At 39.8% G+C, this 21,038-nt stretch overlaps 1 protein-coding gene across 1 annotated transcript in view; it reads right to left on the bottom strand.

The window, feature by feature from the left end:
• Positions 1-19,529, bottom strand: part of MNS1 (meiosis specific nuclear structural 1) — a 58,125-nt gene extending 38,596 nt beyond the window's left edge. The window contains exon 1 of the mRNA XM_019665396.1: positions 19,482-19,529. The gene's annotated coding sequence lies outside the window, so the exon portion shown is untranslated. The remainder of the gene's footprint in view (positions 1-19,481) is intronic.
• Between the last annotated feature and the right edge of the window lie 1,509 nt (positions 19,530-21,038).

Here is a 21,038-nt window from a genome sequence, read left to right on the forward strand (position 1 = left end):
GCAGTACAGTGCTGCCTCTTGAATCTCAATTCATCTTATTTAGCTGAAGAGTGTACATAGTTTGTTAAATAGATGAAGTGTTTAAAATATAATGTGTTTGTGCAGTTTTTGCACTTCATAATGTTCAAGCATTACCATCTTGCCTTGTGGCAAATCTGCATTTAATGGTTTCATTGTATATGACTTCCTTTCTTACTTTTTCTCTGTTATATGCGGTTAGGAAGTGACTCCTTTCTGGATGATTCCAAATAGGCCAGCTTCCATATGTTGAATCTGATTGTTTCATTAAGACAATAAGATCTGCTTCTGGATATTTCAGCCACCATAATCTGGCAATCACACTGACTATGTGATCAAATGCTAATAACTCGGGGGGAGGGAGGCACTACTAAATGGCGTGTTTGTCGCCCCATTTAAACCTTTCCCTTCCGCTCACTTTCACTCTTTTTCGTGCACCCTCACCAAATCTATAGGAAACAGAATTCACATAGTCAGCAATTTTCTGAAATAAAACTGGAAAATAACTCCTGAATGGTTATCTATGCATTTCCAGGGTTGGGGAACACTACACAGAAAGAATGCTTATTCCTTATGGATACGAATTAAAGTTTTTTATCTGGGTAATTTTGTAAAAAGCCACTTTTATTTAAAATACATAATTTCAAAAAATGAACTTCTTCCAAAAAAATTGCCTCAATTGTCCATTTTTGTGCATTAAAAGAAGTCGCATTCTAAATGTAGGAGGAAAACAGTGGAGACAGAACAGGTATAGGCACAGAACTGAATAATAAGCAACGTAAATTGGTAGTTAAACAGGGGATTGGAATATATATATATATATATATATATATATATATATATATATATATATATATATAATCATTTATACCAGTTTAGGGAACTTGTGATGTCAAATAACAATTGCTTAGGGATTTGTCACATGGGATACAGAAAATCTAATTTGGTTAGTGACCACCTTTAATTCATTGTAAGAGCAGAGGAGTCCCCTTCTGAAATATAAAGCTCTTATTGATTTAAAAAAGTATGTCTATAAATATTACTATATATCTGTAAACTACTTGTAGAAAGGTTATTTTTTTCATTTTTTAACTTTAGAAAAAGTGCTTAATTTGATCAAATTTGGTACATTTATGGCAATTTTTTTCTAATGAAAAATTAACCAGACCACAAATTTTAAACCACTAAATGGATTATTGCATTTGTTGTATAATTTTCTACTTTAGCAAAAAATAAGGGGCAATTCAAATATGTCATGATAAGAAAATGATTAAGTAAATGACAGCACATCAGCTAGGTACCTAGAGAAAATGTGGGTGTGTCTGGAGGGCTAGAGGGGCAGGCCAAGGAGAGGTGATTTGTGGGGAGTCTGAGCCACTTCATAGGAAAGGAGAATGGCTGGGCACTCAGTATCTGAGCAGCAATTCTAAGGTCTTAGGGAGAAACAGGGGCACAACAACCCTCCAGGAGGAATGGCAGGTGAAGAAGGCAGAGTTGAGCCCACATTAGCTGTGGGCACTTGGAGATAGGCAGAGGAGTACCAGTGCAAGACTGTTTAAGCTGTCCTCAGACTCAGCCCTGCTCAGTCCATTGCCATGAGAGAAAGGGGGCAGAGAGGGGGAGGGTGTAGAGAGAGAAAGAGAGCTGTATTAGTGAACTGATAAAGCTAACAGGCAAGAATGGCCCAGAAATTCTGTAACAATCTTACCTTGAGATAATAGAGGACAACATGCATAAGCAAATGCAGGGGCAAACATTTGGGTAACATTAGAAAGCATTATCCTGCTACCTTATCATTTATTGAGCACCTACTACATGCCAGCCACCTCATATATAATTATCATAATCATCAGAACAACACAGTTCGTTTTACATATGAAGAAAGCAAGGTTCAAAAGAAGTAACTTGCCAAGTTCATGGAAAGGGCCCATAGTGGGAAAGTTTTGTACCAAGACTGTCTCCCTAGCTTATGCTCTTTTCAGAAATTCAGCATTTCTCAAACGGTGAATCAGAAACATTATTTAAGTAAAACTAGAATAGCCCAGAAAATATTAGAGTACATCAAATCTAGTAAGCTAGGTATTGTTTTGTGAAATTTTTAGTGATAGATGATAGATAGATGGATGGGTGGATAGATAGAAAGGAAGAAAGAATGTATGTATATATTGGATTGTGATGTAAAATGTGTTTCTTACTATGGATCAAAGTCAAAAAAGTTTCAAAACAACTGAATTAGATCACATCGCCTCTCGCAATCTTAGGAAGACTTTCTTAAGTTCTTAATTGTAGCAAATTTATCATTTTATGAAATATTTTCTACAATGCCTAGGGCATTACTCTGTGCAAAATTATTTTTTTCAAATAAACACTGAATCAGACATCTGAAATATTTTCCACAAACTATAACAATCCTTCCACTAATTATGGGTTAGTATATCAAAGTGATCCCCATTTATTCTTTCCTAGGCAAACCCAACTTTCATTTTGTTAAAATGTGTACTGTAATTAATGACTACAATAAAATGTGTCATGCTAGCAATATATCATAGATTATGTAACAATTTGTATACAATAAATGTAATATACTAATTATATATACATTATATATGTTCTACATAGTATTTACAGAACAATAATAGTAACTATCTATTGAGTATCCAGTACTGGTTTATTTGTGCCCAGATAAGGAATAACAATCGCGTTTTTTCAGAGGCAGCCACTTTCCCATTTTGGAAAGACAGGGAAAGCTAGTGGAAACTGATCCAGGCATAAAGTCTATGTCTGGAGAGAAAGGAAACAATAGTTTTAATCCTAATTTTAGAAGCAGTCAGTGCCAAGGAATCCAATTTTAGATAAGCATATATATTTCTGGGGAATCCAGGCAACAGGTCCTTCCATCGCACCCATCTCCCTGGATAAGGTTGGTAAGCTTCCTGAATTTGCTTGGTCCTCCACTCGGTCCTTCTGACCACATATCAACATGGGATTCAATACAGATAGTGAAACCCTTTATTGTCATATGTCTCGTTATACAAGATACTGCTGGGAGTGTGACAGAATAACTAGAACTATAAGGTGACTATGGTCTTTAAGGAAAATCAGCCTAAAAATAGAAAAGAAAAAAGAAGAAAGAAAGAAAGAAAGAAAGAAAAAGAAAGAAAGAAAGAAAGAGGAAGAAAGAAAGAAGCAATAGAGTAAATAGAGTCAGAAGCAAGGGTATATTTTCTCTTTTCCTATGATTTTTTAATGCTTCATTGGATCACTAGTTATTTCTATACTAATATATCCATAGCAAGTTATCCACTGTATACCTCTCCATCATATAATTCTGCTCCCTAGGGGTTTCTTTTCCTTTCCTAGTAGATATACCTAATAAATAGCCAAATAATAACCAACAGAATCTAATTCAGCCCCTTAGTTCTTTAGAATCTATTACAGTACCTGGCATCTGGCGACATGAATTGAGTGAATGTCTTTTAGTGAAGCTCTGACACTATCAACGATAGGGATGCACTATTATATTAGTCATCAGTAAAGAAAAGAAACAAACTCCGGCACATCGTCTATTTTAAGACCCATCCCAATTTCAGAAAGGTTAAAAAGAAAAAAAGAAAAAAAAAGAAATTATGAATACAATCTATCAAACATGGATTTTTTTTCACTGGAAGTAAATTTTACTACAATAGTACATATATCCTAAGGCCACAAAGGAGCACATTTAAGGAATTGCAATAATGGCAACCTAACAAACCATTACTATCAAGCCCCCACAGTAAAGTGGGATCCTAACTCTTTCTCAAGTCATTTTTTATCCCTCCTTGGCATCACCCAGGGTAATTGCTATACTCTGCAGCAGCAAGGGTTTCCTGAGGGGCAGATGCCAAGACAGAACCAGCCAGTCAAGAGGGTTATCTGGGGGAAAGGCCTCTAAGGATAAAGCAGAGCGGAAGTAACGGAAGGCAGGGGGCGCCTTCAGAGCGGATACAGGCCTAACACAGAGGAGGAAAGTGAAAGCGGGAGCTTCAAACAACAGCAAAACGGAGAACATCTGTGCCAGGTCAGACAAAGACTTCCCATTCGATATTAGAGCCCAAAAGTCCTGGACCTACCACCCCGGGCGTGCTCAGGCATTTGCTGGGAGGGTCCGTGGGAGAGTGTGGCTGCAGCAGAGCCAGACTGACAGCAACTGGAGGCTCTGGGACCACCACTTTCTGTGCAGCAGGTTCCCTAGTGGGGAGATGTGGGCAGAGCCCCTCCCTGGCTGCATCACTGACGCATGGCCTCCCGACACCATGCTTCACACATTATAGCGACTGCCGCATTTCCTCTGATCTTACTCCTATGTCACCTTTGTTATCAGTGTTGCCCTACTGGTATGTCTCTAAAATACTCATGTCCCAGCTTTCTCTACTTAGATCTGGGAATCAGGCACAAAGAGTCCTTAATGGGTGGCTCGGCCTGCAGGGGACCACCAGGATTCGGTGTGAATCACACTGTCACACTCGGGGACCTCTGTTTGTCCTCAAGCCCATGCAGGGCCGCTCCTGTGTCCAGAGTTCTGCGAGTGTGTCCACTAGGACAGTGGCTCTCCCTGTGCCCCTCCTGCTGCATAAACATTAGGGAACAGGCCTCACATTTTAAAAACTGAGGCTTGGAAACCCTTGCAAGGGGACATTCCCGAGATGACTTTCCAGGCATTTTGTGAAAGGCTATCACATAAGAAAAACCTGGGTTAAGGGCCGGCAGAGTGGCACGTTGGTTAGGAGTTGGCTTGAGAGAGCAAGCTCTGAGCAGCAGGGCCCCAGTTCGGATCCCAGATTAGGGCCAGTGACGCTGCGCCCTCTACAGCTAAGATGGTGAACAACAGCTAGACCTGGAGCTGGGCTGCCATGAGTTGTGGGCTACGGCGTAGGCTGCAGTGAAGCTGCAGTGGGCTCCTGTAAGCTACAGTGAGCAGCCAGCAGCCGGCGTGAGCTGCCAAGAGCTGCCGTGAGTGGCCATACAGTGGCTGGTGGCCCATCTGCCTCACCCAGGAAGAGTGCAATGATAATACCAACTTGGGCCAGTGAAGCAATGCCCACCACAACTAGACTGAAGAACAAAAGGACAGCAACTTGTCTGTTCTCCTTCCCTGATTCCCCAATGCTGTTCCCCTCCCCAAATTCCCCCCAAAAAATCTTTTAAAAACGGGGGGGGGGGGAGGGAGCTCAGCGGAAGCCTCTCCCTGCATTTGCTAAAAAAAAAAGAAAGAAAAGAAACCCTGGGTTCAAACACTATTTCATGAGCATATACAAAGAAACCCATATGAGGTATGATCGAAAAATATAGTGAATGTAAATTTAAAACAATTATTACAGTAAAAGACACACACATATTTCATCGTTCTTGCCACTTTCTGAAGCAGTTCTGGAAGTCCTCTTTTGTGAGTGCCTTTAGTTGTGTTGTCATGGCTGCCTTGATGTCCTGAATCATTTTGACTTTGGGGAACAGCTAGAACTCGCATGGTGCCAGATCCAGTGACTAAGGTGGTGAGGACACACCGTGATGTTTTTATTTGACAGAAATTGCCATATACCAGAAGCGATGCATGACATGGAGTATTGTCATGATAGAGAATGAAGTAAAGACACTCACAAAAGAGGACTTCCACAACTGCTTCTGAAAGTGGCAAGAACAATGGGATATGTGTGTTCAAAGCAAGGGGGAGTATTCTGTGTTTTTCACTGTAATGATTTTTTTTATTTAAACAATCACCATATTTGTTGATCACACTTCGTAAAGGCTTTAAGGAAGCAATACTGAACCTATTTACAGGATGCAGTGGCAAGGAAAGACAGACAGGATCTTTGACCTTGAACAAGTCATTTAACCTCCCTGACATCTGTTTCCTCCTCTATAAAATGAAGAGGTTGGGCTAGATGATTCTTGAGGCCTCTTCTAACACTAACATTCTATGAAATAAAAGTCAACTTAAAGATTAATTGGGTTTCTGAGCCTCAAGCAATTAATTACACTGTCGCTGCCCTTTAACAGACACATCACAAAAGGAAATTGGATTCAACTGACAGAGTTTAGTCTTTACCAATTCATGTTGTTTTTAAGTCCCACATTATTTTTCGAGACTTGCAAATTAATGCTTACACAAAAGGTTCAACAGCTTTCTGGGCAAGGAGTTTGACCTGATACACTTATTATAATACTAAGGCCATTCTTTTAATTAAAAATAAAAGTAGTCATTGTGATGGCTTTTTCCCCCCTGTATTCAGAACCTCAGCAGACACTCTACCAGAATTTTATAAAATGACAAAGGTTTTTATAAAATTCTTTACCAATTTCTGAAGTGCTCAAGGACATCTGAGGTGAGAGACTTCAGTTGTGCCCACACCCGCTTCATCTAATTTCATTATTATTTTCTTACTCTTTTTTGGCTTCTGCATTTCCTTACCTTGCTTTTACCTTGGGTCAACATTGAATTATTAGTAGAAATAATAATAGTTCATATCTAGTTTAGATTTTAAAAATTAAATCCCACATTTGTGGAACTTTGATTTCCGATATCTTGTTTCTACCTTTGAGTCATGTCCACTTGCATTGGTAATAGTTCCAACATACAGAAAGGTATGGAGAATAATATAAACACCATGTTTCCGTACCTGGCATAAGAAAAAGAACGGAAGGTGCATTTGTGCACTGGTGTACATCTTCCTGTCTCATTTCTTCCCCCTAGAGAAATGGCATTTATCATTCCCATCAGGTCTTTATACTTTTAATACCATGAGTCAACCTCTAAAAAATATGTGATATTTTGCATGCTGAAACGATAAGACTGAACTATACCTCTGCAAATTGCTTTTAATTCCACATTATGTTTATGAGCTCACTCCACGGTATTACATGTACATCTACTAATATTTTGTTTGTTTTCTCCAAGCTATGACTTATATTTTTATTTTCTCTAAAATGTCTTTTAATGTACAGAAATTAAAAATCCAATATAGTTAAATGTATCAATTATCTCCTTTATGTCCTATGTGGGGTTTTTGCCTTATTTAAACAATCCTTTAACAATGTGAGATCATAAAGCTTTCCGTGACCCATCTATATTTCACATGGGATTTACATATTTTTTGAATAATGCACAATTTTATAATTCTTTTGTCCATATGAATAACCATTGTCCCAGCACCATTATCTTTCCCTGTTGATCTGTAATGCACCTATTTCACAGTTTTAATTACTACACATTTATAATACTTGATACCTAATACAGCAAGCTTTACCTGACTTATTGTTCTTCAAAAATATTTTGGCTATTGTTTGCCCTCTATTCTTCTATACAAATTTAGATTTCCCTTGCCAGTTTCCATGAAAAGAAAAAATAAACAGTTGGAAACATGATTGGAATTTCATTGAATTTATGAATGAATTTGGAATCAAACCAATCTCTTTATAACAGTATGTCCTCCTATCTATGTAAAGGGTATATCTCTATACTGTCTTTTTTTAATGTCTTTTAATTAAGTTTTATAATTTTTCTGTGAAGATCTCATGCCTTTTTTTGTTGGGTCTTTTAATTAAGTTTTGTAATTTTTCTGTGAAGATCTCATGCCTCTTTTTTTTTTTTAGGTTTATTCTCAGTTACTTTCAATTCTTTATTGCTTTATTCTTACTTTCAATTCTTTGTTGCTGTCATAAACAATATTTGTATCATTTAAGATCCAACTGGGAAACAGCATCCTCATTTAGGTCATTTACAAAGATGTAGGCAGGGCTTAAGGAAAGCACTGGAGATTGTACAGAACCCAGCGGTCTGTAACTCTGGGGAACCATCATTACTCCCAAGCCCAGGGGCGAGCAGAGGAGGCAATTTTCCAGAACCCAAAGACACAAAAAGCTACATGGAGAAAAACCTTTGCCAAGAACTGTGCCATTCAGTCAAGGCATACAACCAGCCAGGAACAACCCCACAGGGACAGGAGAGGTAATAGAATCCTCATCCTCTTTTCTCCCTCCCTGGATCTCCCGCTGGTGCTACTGCTGACTGAAACTTAAGGAGGAGCCAGAGAACAAGGGCCTGCCGTTGCAAGTTAGTAAGGCACCACCAGTGTAGACAGGGGTGGAGAGTAAGTCTGGAAGGGCAAATAGATGTCCGACACTGTCTCTTTTACAAGATTAATTTTCTGCTCATTGCTGTTACACAGTAGCACAATTTCTGTATATTTACTTTATATCTATTAGTCTTGCTGAAGTCTAATAATCATTTAACTGTAGATTCTCTTGAGGTTTCTGTGTTCATAAACACTTTTTTTCTTTACTTCATACTATTGCATTTTTTCTTCCCTTACTGAACTGGCTAGAAACTACAATAAAATTATACATAGAAGAATAGGGGCATTGCTGACTTATATGTTTGACATCTCACCTCTTAGTATGATGTTTACTGTAGACTTTTGATTTTGTTTTTATTATTGCAAAAGCAGTACGTGTATATTGTAGAAAGAATATATAGATGACCAGAACACTATATTTCTATCACCTAGATTACAACTATTAACACCTTAGAGAACTACACACACACACACACACACACACACACACACACACATATATATATATATATATTTAGGTGTTTAACAGAAGGAGATTATACTGTATATGCTGCAGTCCAATGGTTACACACCATAAACTGCTTTTCACGCTGTTTTATTCCCTTGTTTGTGAAGAGTTTTCATCCTGAATAGGAATTCAATTCTATCAATTTATTTCTACATTCAGAGTATCATAGTTTTTTCTCATTAATCCGTTAATGTCCACCAGAATAGTTTTAATAACATTTCTTCTTACTTGGTTGTTTTGTGAGAGTGGATATGGAGTTGGCTTGTAATCGAAAGAGAAAGCTTCTCGCTCAGTTAAGCTTGGGTACATTGATTCCAAAACATAACTGTGTTGAAGTAGAAAATACCTTTATCTTCTTTGTCTTAAAACTTTTATTCTATCCTTTGTTTAATACATTTAAGCAAAGTTTATTATATTTGATAATTTCCCTATATAAAGTTCTTGATGATCTAAACTGATGGTTGCCAGCGGGGAGAGGGTTGGATGAAAAAAGTGACGGGATTAAGAAATACAAATTAGTTCTTACAAAATTGTCATGGGGATATAAAGTACAACATAGGGAATACAGTCAATAATATTGTACTAACTACTAGGTATGGTGTCAGGTGGGTACTAGACTAACTGGGGGGGATCACCACATAAACTATATAAATGTCTAACCACTATGCTCTACACCTGAAACTAATATAAATAGTACTGAATATCAACTGTAAGTGAAAAATATAAACATGTTTTTAAAAAGTTCTTGGGGATCTAATTTTGCTGTTAGATTTTTCTTCTGACTTTCACACTTGGTGATTATTTCCGTGCATATTTATAATTTTGGATCATGAGCTCATCTTTAGAGAAGCATTATTTATAGTTTTTCTTTCTTTCTTTTTTTTTAGTTATCTAGAACAATTAGTAGAGATGAAAAAAACAGAAAGTATGAAAATTTTACCACTGTGGGTAGCAGTTATTTCACATTTTTAATTATCCCCAAACAGTAAACATAATCAGGTTAGCACATGAGAATTTTGTAAAAATATTCATGTCTGTATTTGGCCCTTTTATCATTTTTGCCATCACTTGATATTTGGGGGACAGGTGAACTGGCTGGATATCACTGGCATAATATTAATGGTTTACAAACAACAAAAATATCTGTGGAACTTAGGTAAAAGTACAGCTGCCACATGCAAAAATACAAAGTTGGACCCTTACTACACCATATACAAAAATTAATCCAAAATGAATCGAAGACCTAAACCCAAGAGCCAAAGTTGTAAAACTCTTAGAAGAAAATATAGGGGAAAAGGATCATGACATTGGATTTTACAATGATTTCTTGCATATAATACCAAAAGCCCCAGCAACAAAAGAAATAAATATTGGGTTGTCGGAAAAGTCATGACATATTTTTTCTGTTTTTCGTTGCAAAAATGTGTCATGACTTTTCTGACAACCCAATAGATAAATTGGACTACATCAAAATAAATTTTTGTATATCAGAGGACACAATCAACAGAGTGAAAAGGCAACCTATGGAATGTGAAAAAAACATTTAGAAATCATATAGCTGATAGGGGGTTAATATCCAGAATATGTAGAGAACCCATACAATTCAACAACAACAAAGAAAAAAACAATAAAATAAAATGAGTGAAGGATTTGAATAGACATTTCTTCAAAGAAGAGATACAAATGGCCAACTAGCACATGAAAAGATACTCAACATCATTAATCATTAATCATTAGGGAAATGCAACTCAAAACTATGAGATATGACCTTACATCCCACAGTATAATTATTTTAAAAAAAACAAAAAAGAAAGAAAAACAGAAAACGACAATTTTTGGCAAGGGGGTGGAGAAATCAGAACCCTCGTGCACTTGGCAGGAATATAAAATGGTGCTACCAGTATGGAAAAGTTTAGTGCTTTCTTAAGAAATTAAAAGTAGAATTACCATATGATCCAGCAATTCCATGTCTGGGCATATACCTAAAATAATTGAAAGCAGGGCCTTGAAGAGGTATCTGTACACGGATGTTCATTGCAGCATTAGTCACAATAGCCAAAAGGTGGAAGCAACTCAACTGTCCATCAATGGATAAACAAAATGTAGTATATATGTACTCATACAATGTAATAGTATTCAGCCTTAAAAAAGGAAGGAAATTCTGACATATGCTACAACATGGATTAACCTTGAGGACATTATGCTAAGTGAAATAAGCCAAAAGGGCAAATACAGTATGATTATACTTATATGAGGTACCTAGAGTAGCCAAATTCATAAAGACAGAAAGTAGAATAGTGGTTGCCAGGAGCTAGCGGGAGGGGAAGGGAGTGGGAGGTTGTTTAACGGGCACAAACTTTCAGTTTTGCAAGACGAAAAGGATTCTGGAGATGGATGGTGGTGACGGTTGCACAAAAATGTGAATATACTAATGCCAATGAACTGTACACTTAAAAATAGTTAAGATGGTAAATTTTGTGTTATGTTTATTTTACATTTAAAAAATATATGCAGATGAATGAACCCCACTGGCCAGGTAGCCTGATTCAGGAGGTCAGAGGTGGAGCCCTGGCATTACTCTCTCACAGTCTTCACAGGAAAAGACAAAATAAATTGAGATTCCCTTAAGTAAAAGGCAGTAGGCTGGAAGAAGCAACAGAAGAAGAAGGAAATGTAAATTAAAAAAATACCTAACTAAAGTTTGATTATTTTCCATTTCTACTGGATGCTAATCTTCTCTTTTGCCTTAAGTAAAACCCTTACTTTATATTTTAGAAATCATTCTCACCTGTAGTAAGACAGGATATCAAAGCCTTTACCAACATAGTTACAATTTCAGAGAAGGATAATAATTTTCATTTTAACTTTCCTTTTCTCTGGCTATTCCATCTACCCCTTTGCTCTCTAACAATTGCATCTTGACTTCCTCGTGTTTCATTTTTTTAAAATGTTTAACTCTCAACCTTCTTAAAACTTGATGTCAGGAAAAAGAACCACAAATTGTATCATTTATTCAGACTGAGATTATATCTGTAACTAACATTCTTCAAATAAGAGAAAATATATTACTGGTAATCACATTGTTCTTAAGAGTCATTGTCCCATCTACAGACTACAACAATTTTTTAGCATCAATTAATAAATGTATCAGGTCGATAGATACATGATACCATGTTACAAATAATCGAGGTTTTACCAAAACACCATAGAAATGTGGTCCCAATTCCAAAGAAGTATATTCAATAATTTTTTTAAAAGTTATCAGCTTATTAAACTTTTTTATCATCCTCCTTTTAGCTCTACTCAGAACACTCACCAATTATAACTGGTTTAGATTGGCATTCTGTAAATAGTTGTTGAATGAATAAGTATGGAGCAGAAAAAGCAATATGATGTGTAAGAAACTTCTCTAAAGCATTAAAATCAACAGGCATTCTAGAATAGAAGTTTAAAGTTTCCAATTAAAATACCTAGGATGGGTAAGAAGAGTGCTAGAAATGTATTGTTTCACAAAAACCCGTTCCTCCTGTCTAGCTAATACCTTAGTGGAGCACAGCTTAAGTTGGCTACAAGATCAAAATTTAAAATTCTGGTTTTTTGGGGTTTTTTTGGACAAATAAGTAAACTATTACTCATATAATCAATACTTTCTTGTAAGAAAAGCAGGTTGTCGACTTTGGTGAGTCCACATCTTGTTCTGCTCAGCCAGGAAAGGCTTTTTGGTGCAGAAAAGTCGAATTCCTTGACTGGCTTGTATCTTTTGTGATAGACAGAAACACATTCCTGGACTTTCACTGACAGCAATAGCTACTCCTAACTCAACATTTAATACAGCAGTTCTCGAATAACGTTGTTTCATTTGTGGACGGAAAAGGGGTCACAGGTTAAACCTGACAAGCTCAGGAGATTGAAAATAACCATATAAGATGGAGTGAGCATAAAAACTTTCATAACCAAGTGGGCCATGGTGGGAAGTCATATCTTTAGCTTCCTTCATAAAGTTAGTCTGTGCCTTTTCAGTGGGCCTATCTGTTTTTCTCACCTAAGATAACATCTTAGGAATGTTAGTAACCCTTTTTCTGGACCACAGCTGCTGGAAACTGCAAAATTCCTTGTTATCATGCTCATCTCCTGATTTCCATCTCTTTGTGCTGTAAAAAGCTAACTGTTAGCTATCCTGCACCCACCCATGTAAAAGAAGTACCTGTCTCTCCAGTTTACTTGTATCCAATCCCGGAGGTTTCCCCGCTTTGCTCTGTCACCAATGGATTTCATGTAACCTTCCTCATTTGATTTTATGTATAAAATAAGCTGCAAGCCGCCATTTTGCGGAGCATTTTCTCAGTCCATTGAAATTTTGCTTCCCGGCAATTGTCAACAGTTTGGCTCAAATAAACTTATAAGTTTCCTCTTAGGCTGGATGTTTTTCGTCAACACATTCAATGTTATTTCCTTATAACATTGATGAGATGCTGTAGGAACTTAACTCTTGTTTATATCAATTAGCCTGTGGTAAAATTGGTTTCATTACACGTTATTTCACTTAAAGTTGAAGAACCTATCAATTACATTAAGTGAGGACTTACTGTATTACCTTTGCTACCAATAAATTATATAATCTAATCCAGTTCCTACAGTTACACCTAACTTTAAAGAGTGAGCCTATCTCATTGGTTTTAACTCTACACAGAAACTATTCTTCTTTATTGCTATTTACTTAATTGCATGTATTCAAAGAATTATCAGCTCAACCAAGGTTAGCTGCCTCTGTCCCAGAAATAGTCCATGTGATTCTCAACCTGATCTTATACCTATGAACTCATTCCTAGCAAATAATAAGATGTAATATTTACTGGTTTTACTGTGCGCCATCAGAACTTCATACGTACTGTCTACTTTAATCATTTTAACAGCTGCAAGAGTAGGCACCGTGGTCATTGTTAGAGAGAAGAAACTTAAGGACCAGAGCAGATAATTTGGACGCCTAAGATAATACAACTTCTGAGTGAAGGAGCCAGGATGTGCAAGTCATATGCCAAGTCACTGGACCATATTGCCATCCAAACAAAACACTGAGTATCCTTAGCAATAAACTGAAGCTGCAAGGAAGCAGGTGAACTTCTCTCAACATCTTCAGATGCTGGGAGTAATACAGGGAGAGGGAGTTGGGCCCAAGAAGCATCTGGTATCAACTTCTTGTCCCATCCACAAAATTAGAATTCCAGAAAAGTAGACCATTATCTGCTGGATGCTTGCTCGGACATATGTAGAATTCACTAAGTATAACTTCCTTGCTCTTTCATGTCCACCTTTTTGAAGAGATGACCAAGTTAAGGTGCATTTTGGTCTTATTTCAGAGACTAAATTTGCCAGGGTGAAAAAAAATCATACTAGAAAGAAGGTCCTTTTGTTTTTGTTCACCGGCTAGGCCTAAGCAATAAAGCCTACAATCATGGGTCCTTACTGACTTACACAGTAAGAATCACTTTTTTCCTCCTGTGGGCCGTCTTGGTTTTATGGCCCATCTCTGAGCCACAGAACACATTAATTCTCAATTATGCTTACTCAGAGCCCCGACTACAGTCTTCACATACACAGAGCTATAATGGGAAGCCTGAATAATTAGTTCTTCCAACACTGTCTAGGCTGGGGGATTTATTTTGTTTGTTGATTTTAAGGGAAACTCCTGGGACTTGGATTCAAATGAGTCTGCAGCATTAACGAAAAGTGGAATCTTATCTTTTTAATCTGCCAGACTGGCCCCTGCAGATGGCTGGGAAACCATCCCGGGCATCCTGTGAATGCCTCACAAAATGTTAAATAAGAATGACAATAGCATAAAAAACACTCTTACCTGCATGATTATAATACAGATTATTGACAGGAAAGTGGAAGTATTTCAGAGGCACAGCATTAACAAGAAAACATTCGGTGGTCATAAAGCCAACTCAGGGGAGGCTTTTAGGACATAATTTATCCAACTGCCTTGCAATAGAAGCCCAGAATAATGTTAGCAACCAGAAAGCAACATCAACATGAAAACACTAAGTGTAATGGATGCCATGCAGCATTGCCCAGATCTATCTTCAGGGCTAAGTACTTATTTTCCTAGGTGCTGGGAGTGCTGGGACACTCCTCAGCTGTCAGCCCTCTCCAGAAATTGCCCATGGCTACAGAGCACCCTCTCTCCCCCAGGATCAGCAGGAAGCCAATGTCTGGTTGATGTGGGAGTGTTAATGCCTGGCCACCTCACTGCAAGGGAAGTCAACTCTAAAGGGTCATCCCAGCTGTTTGGAAGAGTTCCCCCAGGGGTGAGGGTTGTGGGGGAGGGTAACTGAGTCCTTTACTGAGTCTGCAATTGAGCTCAGTTTTTCCCTCTGCCCAGTTCTGCCTCTTTCTCTTCCACAAATGTCCATCCCAAGGGCGCTTCCTAATGCATACTACACGCTAACCTGTCTCAGAGTCTTGCTTCTCAGGAAACCCAGACTGGAACGCTAGGGAAATCGAATTTTTTGTTTCTAACATGTTATTAAAATATAAGTATTACCTTATAATGAGAAGACATGTTTTTAACCAGTACTTAAATATCACTTGGTTTAGGTATTTTAGAACCACGTGTTACAGAACTACTTTGCTCTGGACATAGGTCGGGCTGGTTGATTTACTGTGATAGAAGAAACAGTCAGGAGGGAGAGCAGCACTGGAGATAAATTACCAAATTGCCAAGTTCCCATACACAGGAAATGACAATGGGGATTGGGGGGTGAAGTTGCAGGCACATAGGGGAGGGAGACATTAGGAGGTTGCTAGTCCCAATGGAACCACACAGGACCTGTTTTTTGTTAAGGCCTATACTCACCTAGCTTTCTACAGGACCGATTTCCTCAAAGGGCTCTGGCAAAGACATTATGGTGAAGAAAATTTAGTATATCATCTGCCTTCCCTCTGTTCATAGTCCCCTCTGTTCTTGGTTTAGCCTCTCAGAAAATCTTTCTTCCCTAATCTTTTATTAGCCAGTAGACACATGCTGAGGGTATTTGAATTTTAGCAGAGAATTCAAAAGTGGCAATTATCTGAATTGCCAATGGAAGAGTTTCAGACACCATGATGAGAGAAAGACAGGAAGCTTAGGGCAGACACGCTGCCCAGAGGCTAAGCCCGAGCCTCTCCTAAAACACCTTTAATAGAGTCTTTCATTAATCATGCTTTCTGCTGAGATTAGCCATCCACCTCACAGTGACTCCGTGGTAGTACAGTCTGCTTCACTATCAGTTTGCATGTCAACTCTGGATTTAACAATTAATTCAGCAGATAATTATTGGGAACCTACCAGGTGCCAGAGATCCAATATTAAAACAGACAAGGTCCCTGCCTTCTATTACGGGAGGCAGAGAAATAAACATAGACAAATATTATAATGTCTGGAATGTATTTTAGAAATAAAACAGGACTTGATGATAAATTAGATGTGGGAACTGACAAAAAGAGATGACTCAGTGATCACTCCAAGTTGTCTTTGTCAACACAACTGAACAAATGATGATGCCATCAACTGGGATGGGGGAGTATTGGGGAAGAATAGATTTGGAGGCCTGGAAAGAAATCAATAGTTCTATTTGGACCTGTTAAATGTGAGATATCTCTATCCCAATGGAGACCTTAAATAGGAAATTGTATGTACAAGTTCAAAGGAGACATTGGAACTAGAAGTATATTTCTACAAGTCAACATAAGAATGCTCTTGAAACCCATGGGACTAGGGGTATAGCCAGAGGTGGGGAGGGGTTTAGGACTAAGCTCTGAGGAACGCTAACATTTTGCAACAGTGGTTTAGACATTAGAATCGCCAAGAGAGCTTTAAACAAATATTGACCTTGTGCCCACCCCTCATAGATTCTGGTTTAATTGGTCTGGAGTACAGCTTTAGTTTCAAGAGATTTAAAAGTTCCTGGTGATTCTAATGTGCAGGTAAGGCTGAGAACCATTGATTTAAATATTGTGAATAAGAGATAAAGCCAGAATAAATAGAATGAAAGGAATCATTAGTAAGGTAAAAAGAAAATCGAGAGAGTAATGTCTTGGAAGTGAAGTGAAGGAATGAAATGGTCAACTGTGTCAAATGCTGATGAGAAGTGAAATGAGAGAGAGGAGACAAGGAGAAGAAGGGTGGGCATGACCTAACTGTGAAAAGCTGTGACGCAGGCCTGCCCGGGTGGATTGGAGAGACTGGATAGTAAGTAAGGAAATCTCTTGTATTTCCTTTGCCCCAGGACCGGGCTGCTCCTTGTCCAGTGGCTTGGATATCCAGTGGCCCTCAAATAACATCTCAACTACGCGCTTATAAAACCAGTCAACATTCACTCCACGTACTCATTTAGTACACGTTGAGCACTTGTATGTGCTAGTCATTGCCAGGTAGTGGGGATCTAAAGTCAAATGCAATACACTTCCAGCTCTCATGGAATTTTCAGGCCATTCACGGGGAGGGTCACAATTACAACAAAACAGTCATCTTGGTTCTACATCCACAGCGTCAATCTACTTTCCATTCCCATTTCCACTAACCTAGTTTAGGCCTTGAAAAGGAATAATAGTGTCCTAAGCAATCTCCCTGTATCCAGTCGCTCCCTTTTTGCTAATCTAGTTTAAACCTTGCTGCCAAATTCCTCTTCCTAAAGCACAACCCTGTTCATGTTCTTCATTAATTTAGAGAGCATTAATTTAGCACCTACTAAGAACAAAAAGAAATACTAGTCTTCCCTATGACATAGGGTCAAATTCCGGTTCAAAATCCTGATTGTCTAATCTCAATCAGAAGTAATCTTAGCAGTTATCTAGTCCATGCATGAGTCCCCATTATGAATCTCTATAAATCACGAGTGGCTAGCTGGAGAAAAGCACATCTAGTTGGTACTTAAACCTCCAAGGAGAGAGAAGTCACTTTTTTAAAAGGAGTTCAATACATGTTCAAGAGGCTGGAAATTTTTATAAGTTCTTCCTTTATAGTGCCTCCTGCTTACCAGTCAGAGTGCAAACTTCTTGGCTGGCATTGAAGGTCTGCTATAATTTGACCCTAAGGCATTCCACTCTTAGCTTCTAATATTCTCCTTCACGTTTCCTTCCCCAAATACGTTTTCACACCACCACACTTTCCTCCTATTGCCCCATATCAAATCCTTCAAGATTGGGTTCAAGTACCGCTCGCTCCATAAAACCACCCTGAGTCTCCCAGCTGACCCATTATCTTCCTCACCTGAGATCGCCCAGCCTTATTTTTTCGATTCTTACGGGTTCCCACCTTTGGTGACTGGGGAGCATGTCCGGTTTTTCATGCCTCACTGAAAGGTCCGTGAGGACTGAGCCATCTCTGGATGTCTCTGTCTCCCACAGCACCCAGCCCACTGACTTGATAATTTCATTAGACACTTGTGGGATGAATAAAGCAGCAATTCTCTGGATATGGTTCCCATTTTGTGAAAGGAGGATGCTATGTTAGCTTTCCAAATGACTCTGATATTCTGAACTCCAAATTTAAAGTATTAGACACTTATTACATGCCTGATGTTGTGTTTTTTCCCCATTGCAAAGTAAAAGACACAATTGTGATTTTGGGGGAGGAAAGACGACACACATGAAACAATGATCTTACATACTGAATATAAGAAAATGGTTGTTGATAAGTGACAGAAAATAACAAACGAGCTCATGGAGAAGAAGCACGTGGGCAAGAGTCATCATGGAGGGTGAAGAGTAAGAGAAGTTAGTTGCACTGGGCTTTGCATGCCCATTTAAATAGAGTTCTTAAGTCCTAGGCATTTTAAGCCTGAAACCAAGGCTGAGCCAGAGACGCTAGAGGGAGCCAAGGCCTGCAGGCTGGAGAGAGAGCTTCCTGGCTCAGGTGGCTTGGGCTCCTGGATTCCAAAACGCCTGCTTAGTGAATCAAGAAGGATCCTCTTTATCACACCTTCAAATGTTTCCATAGGACCATTTCGAAAATGAAAACTATTTTGAGTCTATTTTCAGTTTTTACTGGTGTTAAATTTCTTTTGAAGAGATAACTATTAAGTACTTAATGTCTGTATTTCATGTCATTTTTGCCAATGAATAGCTCCTGAAATCTTGACTGCGAGCTAATCTAAGACAGTAAACAACCCCTAACAGGGTTGTTGTGAGGATGTAGTAGAAAAGGATCGAGGGGGACCCTGTTCCAATGACCTCCCTGCCCACTCAGTCTGTGACCACAAGTTGGAGCCGTCAGTCACATCACCCGGCTAGGAGAGTGGAGGCTGCTGCCTGTGCATTCAAACACCAGGCCTGTGGGGTGGATTACGACACAGAGGTTTTCACTTGGTCTAAATCCACAGAAAGCCCCAAGCAAGGATTTAAAGTCTCCTGGAAGTTCGGGGCAGCAGTGTGAGCTCAGTCTGGCTATCAGCACTGCCATTGCCGGCCGACGGGACGGACAGCTAAGGCCGTGGCTGCCATCCGCGAGCAGGTGGTAAGAGTGAAGGGCAGCTGGAAGGTGGGAAAGAGCAAATTGGGTACAGCCCTGTTTCATTGCCCTACCTCAGAGAGGGTGACTCTAAACAATGTGAAACCGCACATCTACCAAAGGATTAGAACTGGATACGTTTTTGCCATATGTAAATGTTTACTTGTACTCAATTGTGGAACTTAAAGAAATACAGGAACTAAATATTGCACCTTAAAAAAATAAAAGGTAAAAAGGATATCACAACTCCAAAGCAACAGTGAATTGGAGCTCACCCAGCCCTAAAGGAGAAGCAGCCCAGGGCCACCACCAGACAGAAGCCTAAGGAATCAGAAGGCAGGAGGAAGTAACTCACCAGCTGCTGGAGTGCCCGAGAGGCTCCCTTTCATTCAGATGCCACTTTCACAAAACCACTCGTGTTGATGTGGTTGTCACCAGCTCCCAGCTAAAATGAGGGCAGGAAGCTGAAGACCCCAGTCTAGATGAAGAATGGAGAGGAAATTGTGGGGGCAGGCTTTTACGATGAGTTGAGAGGCACATTATTCAGCCTCTCTTGCCCGCTGTCCCCACCCCCACCCGCAAGCTGCTCTCCTGGCATGCTGTTTTCCGTCTCCCCATAAATCCAGGAGAGGGAGGTAAAAGCAAACAAGCAGATGTGGAGGGTAGAGATTGCTTTGGCCGCTGGAGATGCCCATGAGGGCGAGCCCGGTGAGCAGAAGTGAAAACAGGCTGAAGCCGCTACTCCTGTGGGTGGGGTAGGGCCAAACCGAGTTCCAGTCAGTCAGGGAGAGTGACCAGGAGCGTTCTGGTTTGGGCAAAGGACCCTCTGTGCAGAGAGGAAGGCTGTGGAGAGCCACCCTGAAGGAGGAGTGAGGGGAAGGTGAGGGTCTGAGGGGAGAGGGCTCGATGCTCCTCTGCGATCTGAGTCAGCCTGGCTGCTCTCCAGGGAAAGTACACACTTGGAGGCAGAGCGCAGGCAGAGCGGAGCGAGGACGCTGTTCCATCTACAGGGTGCTATGTGAGCCCTGCGGTAACCAGGGCTGGGCCTGGGACAAGAGGTAATGCACCCCACGTGTGGGCAGTGAGGAGCTGGGCCCACAGGTGTGCCCTGGTTTAGCGTGCTGGGGCTGGGACTGACAGGATAGGGTCAGGGCCTCATCTCAGCCAGCCTGCTGCCAAAGGCAAGTGGAATTGCAACCTTCCCTGCACTGGGGGAGAGGGGAGGGTATGGGGGCGGTGGTAAGGGAGACTGAGAAACAGGAGAGACACAGCCCTCTCTGTGTGGGGGGAACTGAAGACAGCCACATCGAGGAGCTCTGATTCTGGTGGATGGAAGGTCTTCCTTCAGCAAACCCCAGGGAGGTTCCCTGTGGGTGGGTGGTAGCCAGCTGACCCCCTGTGGTCTAGTTTTGAGTTGAACATAAAGCTTGGTAAAGTCCTAAATACATTCACACTTGAATCCTGTTCCCCCATCCCCACAAAGCAAATCCTTCAAGATCAGGTTGAGGTGCCACCTTCTCCATAAAACCTCCCTGAGTCCCTCAGCTGACCTTCTATCTCCCTCACCTGAGATCCCTCAGACTTAATTTTATCTTGGTTATGGGTTCCCACCTTTGGTGATTGGGGCACACACCCTGTTTTGCATGCCTCACTGAAAGGTCCGTGAGAGCTGAGCCATCTCTGGATGTCTCTGTCTCCCACAGAACCCAGCCAAGTGACTTGAAAGTTTCATTAGACACTTGTTGGATGAATAAAGCAGAAATTCTATGAATCTGCTTCCTATTCTGTGAAAGGAGGAAAGTTTCTATAAGCTCTTATTTTCAGATTCCTAATTTAGATTAGTATTGGACACCTGCTGCACATGTAATACTGTGTGTGTCTCTCATTTCAAAGACGTGAAAGACACAAATGT

Source organism: Hipposideros armiger, unplaced genomic scaffold (genome assembly GCF_001890085.2).
Source record: "Hipposideros armiger isolate ML-2016 unplaced genomic scaffold, ASM189008v1 scaffold_12, whole genome shotgun sequence".
Classification (NCBI taxonomy): Eukaryota; Metazoa; Chordata; class Mammalia; order Chiroptera; family Hipposideridae; genus Hipposideros; species Hipposideros armiger.